Source organism: Erpetoichthys calabaricus, chromosome 14, assembly GCF_900747795.2.
Source record: "Erpetoichthys calabaricus chromosome 14, fErpCal1.3, whole genome shotgun sequence".
NCBI lineage: Eukaryota > Metazoa > Chordata > Cladistia > Polypteriformes > Polypteridae > Erpetoichthys > Erpetoichthys calabaricus.
The window spans coordinates 17,255,889-17,271,349 of NC_041407.2; positions in this window are offsets into that span (position 1 = coordinate 17,255,889).

The following is a 15,461-nucleotide window of genomic DNA, read 5'->3' on the forward strand; positions in this document are numbered from 1 at the left end:
CACCACCATACTTCATAAAGGGGATGGCATGTTTTTAATAATGTGCAGTGTTCAGACATTTTGGTCAGATTGCCAAAAACATCTCAATTTCAGTCTTGTCAGACCACAAAACCTTCTTCCAGTCATGTCCCATGTGCCTTCTGGCAGTCTCTAGCTCAGTTGTTAAATGCTTTCTCATTATCACTCTCCCTCAAAGCTGAGACTGCTGAAGCACCCACTGTTGTCTCCAATCTCATACCCACTGTAGCTTGTAACTCCTTCAGAGTTGTCATAGTGGCCTCCATCACTAAGCCTTCTTCTTGCACAATCACTCCATTTTCTTTTTTTTCTGATTGGCCAGCCATACTCTTTCCATTCCTTCATGTCTGATTTCACTGGACTGCTGTCTCAAGTATGACTACAGTTCTTCCCAGGAACATGCGCCCCCTGTTGGATACAAATGGGGACAAACAACATCGTGCAGACGGATGTACAAAGCTGAACGTGCAAACCTGTCTACAGAGACTCGGTGCTGTCATGGCTGCCAAAGGCGCATCTAATAAGTTCTGACTTGAAGGGGTGACTACTAATGAGGTCAATTATTTTGTGTTTTATATTTGTGCCGGTTATATAATAATAATAATAATAATGGGTAGCATGGTGGCGCAGTGGTAGTGCTGCTGCCTCGCAGTTAGGAGACCTGGGTTTGCTTCCCGGGTTCTCCCTGAGTGGAGTTTGCATGTTCTCCCCGTGTCTGCGTGGGATTCCTCCCACTGTCCAAAGACATGCAGGTTGGGTGCATTGGCGATCCTAAAGTGTGGTGGGTGTGCGTGTGTGCCCTGCAGTAGGCTGGCACCCTGCCTAGGATTTGTTTCCTGCCTTGTGCCCTGTGGTGACTGGGATTGGCTCCAGCAGACCCCCCGTGACCCTGTGTTAGGATATAGTTGGGTTGGAAAATGACTGACTGACTAATAATAATAAATTATATTTATATAGCACCTTTCCAGTGCTCGAGGCACTTGGCAGAAATCTGTCAGACATTATTAAAGTGTCTTTTTCTGTTGATCAGCGTCAAAGAAGCCAAATTAAATCCTCAGTGATTCAATGAGGTAGAACAATAAGACGTGAAAACAGCCAAGAGGAGGTGAATACTTTTTATAAGCTTTGTGTATTTTAAAGGCAAGGCCACCAGGGGTATTTGAGTGCCGGATGTTCTTTCAGCCCACCGATATCCATGTCACAGAGCCATTAACTTTTGTACCAACTAAAATTAGGCACATGTCCCATGGCAGGGTCGTAATTTCAAGTTATAAATTAATAATGAGGAGCCAAAGAAAGCTACAACAAGACATGGCAAGCGACTAAACAAGAACATCTATTTGTCGTAAGAGAACAGATGGCCTTGAGTGGTCAGAGTGACAGAACGAAGTGTTCGGTGGAAGAGATCAAGGGGTGACGACACATAATGCCAAGGCCAACCTGGAGACGGAGAGCAGCCTTGGCCATTATTGATCCCTTTGTGTATTTGCCAAGCTAGTGGCCGGGCTTCAGCTGGGCCTTCTTCATTGAACTGATGGCTGAATTGACAGTCGGCCTACAACCCGTGGCTTGGGCTCAGATAAAGACGGTCAACAGAGGTCCTGGGAGATCCGCCAAACAGTAGGTCATCATAAGCAGAGACCTTGTCACCCGGGCCAGGCCTGTACCCAGCAGATGGTCATTAGCCCAAACAGGCTGTACGAAGGTCAGGCAGAGGCCCTGTGACTTCAACACAGCAAAGGTATTTTGACAGGGAAACGATTTTGAGCCACTTGGAACCAACACGTCAGCAGAGATCTTATGACCCGAGTCAAGCTGCTTGTGCATCTTGCAGCGGGGGGCCGTGAAGTGGGTTAAGTAAGTCTGGAATATAAACGATGGGGGCAGTGACCTGAAGCTTTGTGACCTGTACCCCCCCCCCCCCCATTTGGTCAGCACGCAGTGTCCTTGTGATTTGAGCCAAGCTAGTGTTTCATAGCAGGTACTGTGACTTCAAACAGATGGTCAGCAAAGGCACTGCAACTTGGATGGCAGACACCACGTGACCTGACAAAGACGGAATGTGCAGGGGTATCCTGTCACTTTCGGCTATGCTGGCAGCCTGCAGACACCCAGTGACTTGGGTCAGGTAAGCAGCCAACAGAGACCCCGTGACAGTGTGTGTGACCCTGCTCATCAGAAGCACCAGCTGCAAAGTGTTCCTGCAGGGAGGGATTTCTGAGGAAATGGCGCCCCTTAGTGGTGCGACGGAGGCAAGGCCCCGAAAGAGGTACGGCGTTAAGTTCCCATCCTCCTCTTTTACTTTATTCAGAGCCGAGACCGCTGTGACATTTTACCCCTATGGGGTTGAGCTGTAATTTCATGTGCCTGATGCCCATCTTAATACGGAGCTGGGTATTTGTATTTATTTGTACTTAACTGCAAAATGGACTGTTCTGGTATCATATTTCAATAAATGGAAAAAGGCAAACCTTTTCACTTTCTTGGATGCTGCTGTTTTGTTTTTTTTTATTTTATTTTATTGTATTAAAAACAAAAAACATTCCGTTCATGCAAGTCAAGTTTAACAAAACTGGTTTGAAACAAATCGACCCCCACCCGTGAGCAAGACAGCTTGGTCAGCAGAGTAGCACTTTAATAATAATAAAAAATATGTAAGTAAATAAAGATACAGTAGATAGAATAGGGGTGGCACGGTGGCACAGTGGGTAGTGCTGCTGCCTGGCAGTTAGGAGACCTGGGTTCGCTATCCAGGTTCCATGTTCTCCCCGTGTCTGCGTGGGTTTCCTCCCACAGTCCAAAGACATGCAGGTTAGGTGCATTGGCGATCAGAAATTGGGGTGTGTGTGTGTGTGTGTGCCGTGCCCGGGATTTGTTCCTGCCTTGCGCCCTGTGTTGGCTGGGATTAGCTCCAGCAGACCCCCGTGACCCTGTGTTAGGATATAGCGAGTTGGATGGATGGATGGATGGATGGAATAGGGGCAGCACTGTGGCGCAGTGGGTAGCGCTTCTGCCTGGCAGTAAGGAGACCTGGGTTCACTTCCAGGGTCCTCCCTGCGTGGAGTTTGCATGTTCTCCCTGTGTCTGTGTGGCTTTCCTCCCTCAGTCCAAAGACATGAAGGTTAGGTGCATGGGCAATCCGAAATTGTCCATAGTGTGGGTTTGTGTGTGTGGGAGTGCACACCCTGCGGTGGGCTGGCGCCCTGCCCGGGATTTGTTCCTGCCTTGCGCCCTGTGTTGGCTGGGATTGGCTCCAGCAGACCCCCGTGACCCTGTAGTTAGGATATAGCGAGTTGGATGGATGGATGGATAGAATAGGGGCAGCACAGTGGCTCAGTGGTAGCGCTTCTGCCTGGCGCTTTGCTTCCAGAGTCCACCCTGCGTGGAGTTTGCATGTTCTCCCCGTGTCTGCGTGGCTTTCCTCCCTCAGTCCAAAGACATGCAGGTTAGGTGCATTGGTGATCCGAAATTGTGCCTAATGTGGGTTTGTGTGTGTGGGTGTGCGCACCCTGCGGTGGGCTGGTGTCCTGCCCGGGGTTTGTTTCCTGCCTTGCGCCCTGTGCTGGCTGGGATTGGCTCTGGCAGACCCCTGTGACCCTGTAGTTAGGATATAGCGGGTTGGATAATGGATGGATCTGCTTTTAATTTTCACAATAGAAGGCACTATATTAAACTTCTTCCTTTTTTTCACGTATTTCCACGAGCAATGAAAAGGCGCTATATTAACAATTTTGCTGTTTTTCTTTGTTTGCTTTACTTAAGATAATTTACATGATTTGTTGTTAACTGATTAATAAAGTTCTATTCAAAACTCTTTCTTTCTTTCTTTCTTTCTTTCTTTCTTTCTTTCTTTCTTTCTTTCTTTCTTTCTTTCTTTCTTTCTTTCTTTCTTTCTTTCTTTCCAAGTGTACCAATACATTTTACCTGTTGGTTTTACTTTCATGATAAAAGTCACTACAAGTAGTGCCCTCCACGGGATTTGTTTCCTGCCTTGCACTCCTGTGTTGGCTGGGATTGGCTCCGGCAGACCCCCATGACCCTGTGTTAGGATATAGCGAGTTGGATGGATAGATAGATAGAATAGGGGCAGCACGGTGGCGCTGCTGCCTGGCAGTTAGGAGACCTGGGTTCGCTTCCCGAGTCCTCCCTGCGTGGAGTTTGCATGTTCTCCCCGTGTCTCTGTGGGTTTCCTCCCACAGTCCAAAGACATGCAGGTTAGGTGCATTGGCGATCCGAAATTGGTGTGTGTGTGTGTGTGTGTGCCCTGCCCGGGATTTGTTCCTGCTTTGTGCCCTGTGCTGGCTGGGATTGGCTCCAGCAGACCCTCGTGACCCTGTAGTTTGGATATAGCCGGTTGGGCCTGAGAGGGGTGAGCTGGAGTTTGGTAGTCAGGGTAAGCAGCGAGGCCAGGGTGATAAGAAATGGTTATATATATAGACTGTAACTCTTCTTATTGTTTATTGCAGTAATAACGAATTACTCTGTTTGCCTGTATCCTTTGACTCCTAGAGCCATCTTTCAAGGTGAGAATCTTCAGTGCATTTTACACTCCAACACTTAATTAAGTAAAAAGAAACAATGCAGGGGTTTCTGAGTTTTCAAGAGCAATGTTATATATGTTATGGTGCCCGGCGGGCGTCCATGCCCGGCCGGGACGCCCAGAAGGAGTGGAAGAGGGCTTGTGCCTCCTCCAGGACACGAGGGGGCATCCTCCCTGGTGGCTTTGGGGACCACGAGAGTCGGGTGGAAGAGGACGAAGCTTGGTGCAGAGGAGTGGAGGCGGACCAAAGACTGAGAAAGGCATTGTGCGTGTGGCCAGGACTTAAGGGGTGATTGGTGCTGAGGCACTGGGTATGTGCACTATATATTGTATAAATAAACACGTGTGTGGTTAAACCATCATGTCTGCCTGTCTGTGTCCGGGCTGTTCTCCACAATGTGCACTGTGTTATTATTGAATTTGGTTATGGTGGTGCAGTGGGTAGCGCTGCTGCCTTGCAGTTAGGAGACCTGGGTTCGCTTCCCGGGTCCTCCCAGTGAGGAGTTTGCATGTTCTCCCCGTGTCTGTGTGGGTTTCCTCCCACAGTCCAAAGACATGCAGGTTAGGTGCATTGGCGATCCGAAATTGGTGTGTGTGTGCAGGTTCTGTTTAACAAAGTTTCTAATTTGAAGGTAGTGAAAGAAATGTGTTGTTGGAAAGTTACATTTGCAGTGTAACTGTTTGTAGGATGCAAAGATGTTGTCTACTGTATGTAAAGATCTCTAAATGATTTAATCCCGGATGTTTTCCAGATATTAAAAACTGCGTACGTTTGCGTGGGTGGAAAAAGGTGATTATCATGTAGAGGTGCCACAGATAAAAGCTTCTCTGTCTTCAAATACGTCCTACATTGGTTCCATATTCTGAGTGAGTGAAGCACAATTGGGTTGTTAGTACATTGGCAATGACTTGTACTTATTGGGGTACAAAGCAAGGAATATAAAGAAGTAATGCAGGATTTTATTTCTATTGCGGACCAAGCCTGTGTCTGCTCACCTATTTGTGTCCATGTCCAGGTTTTTAAAGTTTGTATATTCGCCACCCAGTAATAAAATGGAAAGTTAGGTAGTGCCATGCCGCCTTCTTCCTTAGGTCTTCGTAGGGTCGCCTTTTGGATACGTGGATGTTCTTAATTTTTTTGAATTGTTCCTGAACATCTCACTCTTCCTTATAATGGTGAAGAGTGCCCACCGGTCCTCTTCTAATGGTGGCATGGATGCTTTGGTGTTTTATCACAGACCCACAAGGAGGAGGACAGGACTGCTTCATTTCCAGTGACGTCTTCTCACAATCGGGAAAACGAAAGCCCCTTAATGAGAACGAGAGCCACCTCAAATATTTGCAGTGACTTTCTTGTTCCTGTTTAGCTCCAAGACCATAATCTGGATTAGGTGTGCTCGATGATAAGCAGATGGATGTTCAAATTAGCGTTCTACATCTACTTCATGGTAAGCACGCGAGCTGGAGAGCTGCTGGTTTATTGGTTCTCTGCATCACATTATTAACTAATGTCTGATTGAGAAAACAGCAATTAAAACTTATATGCAACTGCTAAAAATCTAAAATAGGCAACGAAGGGCTCTGAATGATAACAGGCAAGAGAACTCAAATGAAACCCAAAAAACGTATTGCCGTAGTGGGAAATGAAAGGATTTGAATTAAGAAACTGGTTAAAGTGAAAACCTGCAGCCCACCAGGACTGTAATTGAGGACCTCTGATCTACAAAGTAACTAAAATTTGTCTTTGATAAATGAAGACATCTATGAAGGCACAGACTTCATAGATATCCATATGAAAAAGTTTGGGACCCCCTCTTAATTCTTTGGATTTTTGTTTTTCATTGGCTGAGCTTTCAAAGTAGCAACTTCCTTTTAATAGATGACATGCCTTATGGAAACAGTAGGATTTCAGCAGTGACATTAAGTTTATTGGATTAACAGAAAATATGCAATATGCATCATAACAAAATTAAACAGGTGCATAAATGTGGGCACCCAACAGAGATATGACATCAATACTTAGTTGAGCCTCCTTTTGTAAATCTAACAGACGCCTCTAGACGCTGTCCTCCTATAGACTTTGATGAGTGTCTGGATTCTGGATGGAGGTATTGTTGACCTTTCTTCATACAAAATCTCTCCAGTTCAGTTCAACTTGATGGACATCCTGCTTCAAATCATCCCATAGTTTTTCAATGATATTCAAGTCAGGGGACTGTGACGGCCATTCCAGAACATTGTACTTCTCGCTCTGCGTGAATGCCTTTGTAGATTTCGAACTGTGTTTTGGGTCATTGTCTTGTTGGAATATCCAACCCCTGCGTGACTTCAACTTTGTGACTGATGCTTGAACATTATCCTGAAGAATTTGTTGATATTGGGTTGAATTCATGCGACCCTCGACTTTAACAAGGGCCCCAGTCCCTGAACTAGCCCCACAGCCCCACAGCATGATGGAACCTCCACCAAATTTGACAGGAGGTAGCAGGTGTTTCTCTTGGAATGCGGTGTTCTTCTTCCACCATGCAAAGCGCTTTTTGTTCTGACCAAATAACTCCATTTTTGTCTCATCAGTCCAAAGCACTTTGTTCCAGAATGAATCTGGCTTGTCTAAATGAGCATTGGCATACAACAAGCGACTCTGTTTGTGGCGTGAGTGCAGAAAGGGCTTCTTTCTCATCACTCTGCCATACAGATGTTCTTTGTGCAAATTGTGCTGAATTGTAGAGCGATGTACAGATACACCATCTGCAGTAAGATGTTCTTGCAGGTCTTTGGAGGTGATCTGTGGGTTGTCTGTCACCATTCTCACAATCCTGCTCATATGCTGCTCCTGTATTTTTCTTGGCCTGCCAGACCTGCTGGGTTTAACAGCAACTGTGCCTGTGGCCTTCCATTTCCTGATTCCATTCCTTACAGTTGAAACTGACAGTTTAAACATCTGAGAGAGCTTTTTGTAGCCTTCCCCTAAACCAGGAGACTCAACAATCTTTGTTTTCAGATCTTTTGAGAGTTGCTTTGAAGATCCCATGCTGTCACTCTTCAGAGGAGAGTCAAAGGGAAGGAAGCACAACTTGCAATTGACCACCTTAAATACCTTTATATCTCATGATGGGACACTCCTGTCTATGAAGTTCAAGGCGTAACAAGATAATCCAACCAATTTGGTGTTACAAGTAATTAGCATTGAGCAGTGACAGGCATTCAAATCAGCAAAATTACAAGAAGACCCACATTTTTGCACAGCCAGTTTTTCACATTTGATTTAATTTCATACAACTAAATTCCGCTTCACTAAAAATCTTTGTTCGGAAAACACCGCAGTACTCACACGTTCCTAGGAGATGAAAGACATACCACTGTTATCTTTTTTGTTGAAAGGAGAGTCAATTATTATGCAGGCTGAGAGGGGTTCCCAAACTTTTTCATATGACTGTATCAGCAAGGACACTGGCTGGAATTAAAACCCATAGCCACTGCAGCCCTCCAGGAATATCAAGAAGAAGAAAACTATTCGGACGTGAGCGTCAGTAGGCAACCCTAGGAACCAAGTTACTTGAACTCTTTTCTAACATCCATCCATCCATTATCCAACCGTTTATATTCTAACACAGGGTCACAGGGGTCTGCTGGAGCCAATCCCAGCCAACACAGGGCACAAGTCAGGAAACAAACCCTGGGCAGGGCACCAGCCCACCGCAGGGCGCACACACCCACACACACCAAGCACACACTAGGGACAATTTAGGATCGCCTAAACCTGCATGTCTTTGGACTGTGGGAGGAAACCCACACAGACACGGGGAGAACATGCAAACTCCACGCAGTGATAACCCGGAAAGCGAACCCGAGTCTCGTAACTGCGAGGCAGCAGTGCTACCCACTGTGCCACCATGCTGCCCCTTCTCCAACATTTCAATAATTATTTACCACCCTGATGCTGATCTTTCTGATCATAATTGACAATCACAATTGACAAATTCATAATGAATTGCTGAATGATGGTATTTGAGGGTTCCACTAGAGGGCCACTTTCTCTTTCACGACTTGGCTCAAAAACTAATTGGCCTAACAGGCTTAAGTTTCGAGTTTGGTATTTTTCCATCCAGCCATTTTAGCTCAAGACTGTGACACACACCCATCATTGAGATATCAATGTTTACGGCATCAGGGGACCCTAAAACATTGAAAACCGGAGATCGAAATTTTTTGTCAAATCTAACGCTTTTGTTCCTCCCCCATAAACAAGAGGTTATGGTGGGGGAGGCTGCAAACCAAAAACACACTGATGAGCTCAGTGATCGTAAAGAGACCGGTAGGCCAGCGAAGATGACCGAAGAATCCTCACTATGGGAAGGATAAACATCATCACTGCTTTTATAAATTCCATACCAAATGGCGCCTAACAGAGACATAGAAGCTGGACGAACACACAGATACACAGACCTTTTATTAAGGTGTGTAGAAAAGGCGCTATACAGGCACCTGACCCGGCACAGAAGGACACAGAGGCAAAAACCAAGCAGAGAATTTGCATACGCCAGGGTATGAGGTACCGTGGAAATGTGTGTGACTTTACGCCAAGTTTACGTTTTATACATTGTGATTTGAACGTGGAAACATTCTTACGCAACATTTTTGTGCGTACGCACTTATACATGAGGCCCTGGGTGTTCCTCTCTGGACTCTCATTTTATTTTTGGACCCTGATTTCATTTTTTCCTGCTTCTTTACCAGCTTATCACTTACGTGGTCCAAGCCTTTCCCAACCTCTTCTACCTAAGCTTTATTGGGTATAATATCAGCTGTCCCTTTGATGTCGTGTAGAGGAAGTTTTACTGGCAAAGTATATATGGAGATACCAGAATATTGCTGTCATCCTGATTTAGACCACTGTTGAAGAGACTGGCAGCAGTGAACGCTCTCCACCTCTGCAGCCCTCTGTCCCTGAGAAATGCCCAGCCCTGTGGTGGTCACATGTGGCTGGTGGGGGCAGACTAAACGTCCAGGCATTATGGGAGAGCAGTGGGAGTTCCACACCAGCCAGTGGTTGCCAAGTGCTACAGGAAAACATGAATTTCATTATATGGTCCTCTCGGCTTGGCTGTAGAACTTTATGAGTTGGCAGAGTTTCAACGAAACATGTGGGAACTTGAAAACAAAAAATAAGCTGAGGTTGCAGGATTTTCTTTTCTAAGGAACAGTTTGTCTTCAAGAAGGAGCTGAAAATGTGCATTTTTGAAAAATGGTGTATTATTTCATGGGTTTGGTTTGTTTTAATCTAGGTCACCATTCTGGTTTATAACTCTCAGATGCACAGTCCACTTCTCTTTCAAATGTAGAGACAGACAACATTTCTAGACAGAAGCCTCATAAATACAAACCTCCACCCAAACAGAAGTTTGGTCCATAAGGAGAGTGCCAGTCCCTTGTAGCCCAGTATCCCAGAATGACTTTTTGACCAGACCAAAATTCTAGAGAAAAACACCAAGTGTCCATCAGGCCAGAACTGAAAAACCTAAATTACATAAGTACCTTGTCACACATCCAACAGACCCCCATCTCCAGCAGACCAGAGCACCACCAGACCACAAAACCTTACAGAAGCGAAACCCACCTCCACCAGGCCAGAATGCAAGAGGACCAGACCATAGAGCTCAACATCAGACGCCCAACTCCCTTCTTAGGCAGGCCTGGAAGCCAAAAGAACTGCTGCCAGTCTACCTGGACGACAGGAAAATGGACCCCAGAATGGGCAGAAAGGTGGTCAGAATGGTGGACAAAAATCCAAGGACAACTGCCAAAGAGATACAAGCTGAACTCCAAGGTGAAGGTCCATCAGTGTCTGACTTTTTGAGTGATAGTGGGCTCAATGGAAGAAGACCCAGGAGGACTCCACATAAAAAAAAGGCCAGAGCAGAATTTGCTTAAATGCATATTGATGAGCCTCAATGCTTCTGGGAGAACAGCCTTAGGACAGATGAGACACAACTGGAGTTTTATGGCAAGTCACGTCAGCTTGATGTCCACCGATGAGAAAATGAAGCTTCCAAAGAAAAGAATACCAGAGTTACTGTGAAACATGGAGAAGGCTCGGTTATGTTTTGGGGCTGCTTTGGGTTCCATTGAGTCTGTGCGGGAAACAATGAAATCTCAAGACCATCAAGACATTCTGGAGCTAAACGTACAACCCTCTGTTTGTCACAGGTTATGGATCCTCTGACAGGATAAGGAGCCAAAACTCACAGCTAAAAGCACCCAAGAATAGCTAAGAACAAAACATGGGACTCTTCTGAAGTGGCCCTCTCTGAGTCCTGATTTGACTCCAAACCAACATCTATGGAAAGAACTGAAACACACAGTCTGGAGAAGGCAGGTCCCCCTTATTCATACAAATGATGCAGGTTGCTGAAGACAAATAGGCCAAACTACCTGTGGACGGGTGCAGATGTTTCATGGAGAGCTCCAGGAATTGCTTGTCTGCAGTGATGGCCTCTAAAGGTTGTGCAACAAAATATTAGGTTAAGGGTCCCATCAGTTTTGTCCATCCCATTTTCTACTGCGTTATTATCTGAAATATTCTGGTTGAATCAAAACTCAAAAACAAAATATGATTTGTGTTAAATATGCAATAAACGATGATGGCTGCCAGTTAACTTTGGTCAGTTTCAAGTTAGTTCAGAGACAATTGGGGGTTCTTCTTTTATCATGGAGGGGTACCAACAAATGTGCCCTCATATGAGTGGAAAAATATACAGTGCGACACTAGAGGGCACTGTCGCTCCTCTAACCCGACAGACAGACACTCAGGATACCAGGTCAAAGTACTAAGAAGTATTTTAATTCTTTTCTTCTTTTATAAATAGTGCCCCTAAGCACCACAGCCACCATACACAGGCGAGCAAATACAATGATCACACACAAATCTCTCTCTGTCTCCTCCACACCTCCCAGTAAGCGTTGCGTACTACCTCCCGACTCCGGCTCGCTTGCTGGGTTCACAGCAGTCCTTTATATAGACTTTGACCCGGAAGTGCTTCTGTCCTTCCATCCTATAGACCTTGACCCGGAAGTGCTTCTGTCCTTCCATCCTATAGACCTTGACCCGGAAGCGCTTCTGTCCTTCCATCCTATAGACCTTGACCCGGAAGTGCTTCTGTCCTTCCATCCACGTGACTTCAGATGAAGAACTTGAATTTTCTTCAGCCCAGAAGTACTCCGGGGCTTCTCATCCTCATGACTTGGGTGTGATATGACTCCTCTGATTCTCTTGCAGCATCCCCTGGTGGCACCCACAGTACCTAGCAGGGCTGTGTTGCCAAACTCCATGTCCCATAGTGCCCTCCGGGATTTGGAGCACCGATACACTGCAGGGAAGCTGCTATCCAACGTGTCTCAAAGAGGTTGCCTTCCACTCTGTGGGTGTCCCGGCCAAGTTGAGCTGCCGGCCTTCTATCGCAACAGGGTGAGTCAAAATTATGTTAACATTAATGGTACTGCTGTGTATATACAACCCCAATTCCAATGAAGTTGGGACGTTGTGTAAAACGTTTGCAAATCCTTTTCAACCTATATTCAATGGAATACACTACGAAGACAAGATATCGAATGTTCAAACTGATAAACTTTATTGTTGTTTTGCAAATCTTCACTCATTTTGAATTTGATGCCAGCAACACGTTCCAAAAAAGCTGGGACAGGGGCAGCATGTTTACCACTGTGTTATATCCATCCATCCATCCATTTTCCAACCCGCTGAATCCGAACACAGGGTCACGGGGGTCTGCTGGAGCCAATCCCAGCCAGCACAGGGCACAAGGCAGGAACCAATCCTGGGCAGGGTGCCAACCCACCGCAGTGTGTTATATCACCTTTCCTTTTAACAACACTCAATAAGCGTTTGGGAACTGAGGACACTAATGGTTGAAGCTGTGGAGGTGGAATTCTTTCCCATTCTTGCTTGATGTACAACTTCAGATGCTCAACAGTCCGGGGTCTCCGTTGTCGTATTTTGCGCTTCATAATGCGCCACACATTTTCAATGGGAGACAGGTGTGGACTGCAGGCAGGCCAGTCTAGTACCCGCACTCTTTTACTACGAAGCCACGCTGTTGTAACACATGCAGAATGTGGCTTCGCATTGTCCTGCTGAAATAAGCAGGGGCGTCGCTTGGATGGCAGCATATGTTGCTCCAAAACCTGTATGTACCTTTCAGCATTAATGGTGCCTTCACAGATGTGCAAGTTACCCATGCCATGGGCACTAACACACCCCCATACCATCACAGATGCTGGCTTTTGAACTTTGCGCTGATAACAATCTGGATGGTCCTTTTCCTCTTTGGCCCAGAGGTCACGACGTCCATGATTTCCAAAAACAATTTGAAATGTGGACTCGTCAGACCACAGCACACTTTTCCACTTTGCGTCAGTCCATCTCAGATGGGCAGCGTTTCTGGGTGTTGTTGATATTTGGCTTTTGCTTTGCATGGTAGAGTTTTAACTTGCACTTGTAGATGTAGCGACGAACTGTGTTAACTGACAATGGTTTTCTGAAGTATTCCTGAGCCCACGTGGTAATATCCTTTACAGAATGATGTCGGTTTTTAGTGCAGTGCCGCCTGAGGGATCGAAGGTCACGGGCATCCAGTGTTGGTATTCGGCCTTGCCGCTTACGTGCAGAGATTTCTCCAGATTCTCTGAATCTTTTGATGATATTATGGACAGTAGATGATGAAGTCTCTAGATTCCTTGCAATTGTACGTTGAGAAACGTTGTTCTTAAACTGCTGGACTATTTGCCCACACAGTTGTTCACAAAGTGGTGAACCTCGCCCCATCCTTGCTTGTGAACGACTGAGCCTTTTGGGGATGCTCCTTTTATACCCGATCATGACAAACACTTGTTTCCAATTAACCTGTTCACCTGTGGAATGTTCACAACAGGTGTTTTTTGAACATTCCTCAACTTTCCCAGTCTTTTGCTGCCCCTGTCCCAGCTTTTTTGGAACGTGTCGCAGGCATCAAATTCAAAATGAGTGAAGATTTGCAAAACAACAATAAAGTTTATCAGTTTGAACATTCGATATCTTGTCTCCGTAGTGTGTTCAATTGAATATAGGTTGAAAAGGATTTGCAGATCATTGTATTCTGTTTTTATTTACGTTTTACACAACGTCCCAACTTCATTGGAATTGGGGTTGCACTTACATACAATTTTTGTGGACAATTTATGTGCCACATATGGTTCATGTGTTGAACGTGATGGCGAACAGGTTGAGACATTCCTGTAAATCATCTTGCACTTATGACGTATGTTGTGTGAATAAATTGTTTCCGTCATTCAAATGTTAACGTCATTTTGACTCATCCTGTATTGGGCCAGAGTTGGAGCAGATTTGGAGATGATCATCTTAAAGAGCAGAATTCCATCCATCCATTTTCCAACCTGCTGAATCCAAACACAGGGTCATGGGGGTCTGCTGGAGCCAATCCCAGCCAACACAGGGCACAAGGCAGGAACCAATCCCGGGCAGGCAGGGCCGGATTTATATGAAAAGAGGCCCTAGGCTATTCCACTTATGAGGCCCTTTCACCTTCCATTTTTAAGTTTGTAAATTACATGAGAGATAATAAAATTTTGCTAACAATTTGAATGTAGGCCCCTCTTGATCTTGAGGCCCTAGGCTGAAGCCTAGTTAGCCTATAGGAAAATCCAGCCCTGCGGGCAGGGTGCCAACCCACCGCAGAACACACACAAACACACCAAGCACACACACTAGGGCCAATTTAGAATCGCCAATCCACCTAACCTGCATGTCTTTGGACTGTGGGAGGAAACCGGAGCGCCTGGAGGAAACCCACACAGACACGGGGAGAACATGCAGACTCCACGCAGGGTGGACCCGGGAAGCGAACCCAGCAGCACTACAAACTGCGCCACCATGCCGCCCATTATTATTATTATTATTATCATTATCATCTTTCCTTAAAGTCCGCTCGTATTAATGAAATGCGACAGATTCACATTTAACAGAGAGAGAGAGGAAGATTTTCCCACCTTCAAGTAAGAACTTGTTAGAAACCCTACCAGAAATTCCAGAGGAAACCCACACAGACACGGGGAGAACATGCAGACTCCACGCAGGGAGGACCCGGGAAGCGAACCCAGCAGCGCTACAAAATGCGCCACTGTGCCGCCCATTATTATTATTATTATTATTATCATTATCATCTTTCCTTAAAGTCCTGCTCGTATTAATGAAATGCGACAGATTCACATTTAACAGAGAGAGAGAGGAAGAATTTCCCACCTTCAAGTAAGAACTTGTTAGAAACCCTACCAGAAATTCCGTAATGGCGTCTCTAACAGACACCCAGAGGAAACCCACACAGACACGGGGAGAACATGCAAACTCCACGCAGGGAGGACCCGGGAAGCGAACCCAGGTCCCCAGGTCTCCTAACTGCGAGGCAGCATCGCTACCCACTGCGCCACCGTGCCACCCAAGAGCAGAATTGAGATGGAATAATTAAGAGTAAAAGAACCCGGAGACTCCAAAATGTCAAAGACCCCTAAAGTCTAAGCAGATTTGCCACTGCTGTAGCGTTTGCTCCCAGTCACGTAATAAAGCAATGAGAAGCATCGTCCTGGCAGGCTTCAGGACAGGCTCAGCACAGACACTGCTGTGACTTTGCAGTAAAATAGCAGAACCCCCACAGCCCCCCCCCCTCCTCTGGCCCCCAACAGTCATGTGACCCCCAGCTTGACATCCTCTCCATTTCCCCAAAGAGCCGTATTCATCCTAAGAATATGCAAGCCGTCCTTTCCTTTCTGTGCTACTAAAAGCTGAGTCGGCTGATCGAATGCCCTGCTCACTTTCTCATGCACACACACACACACA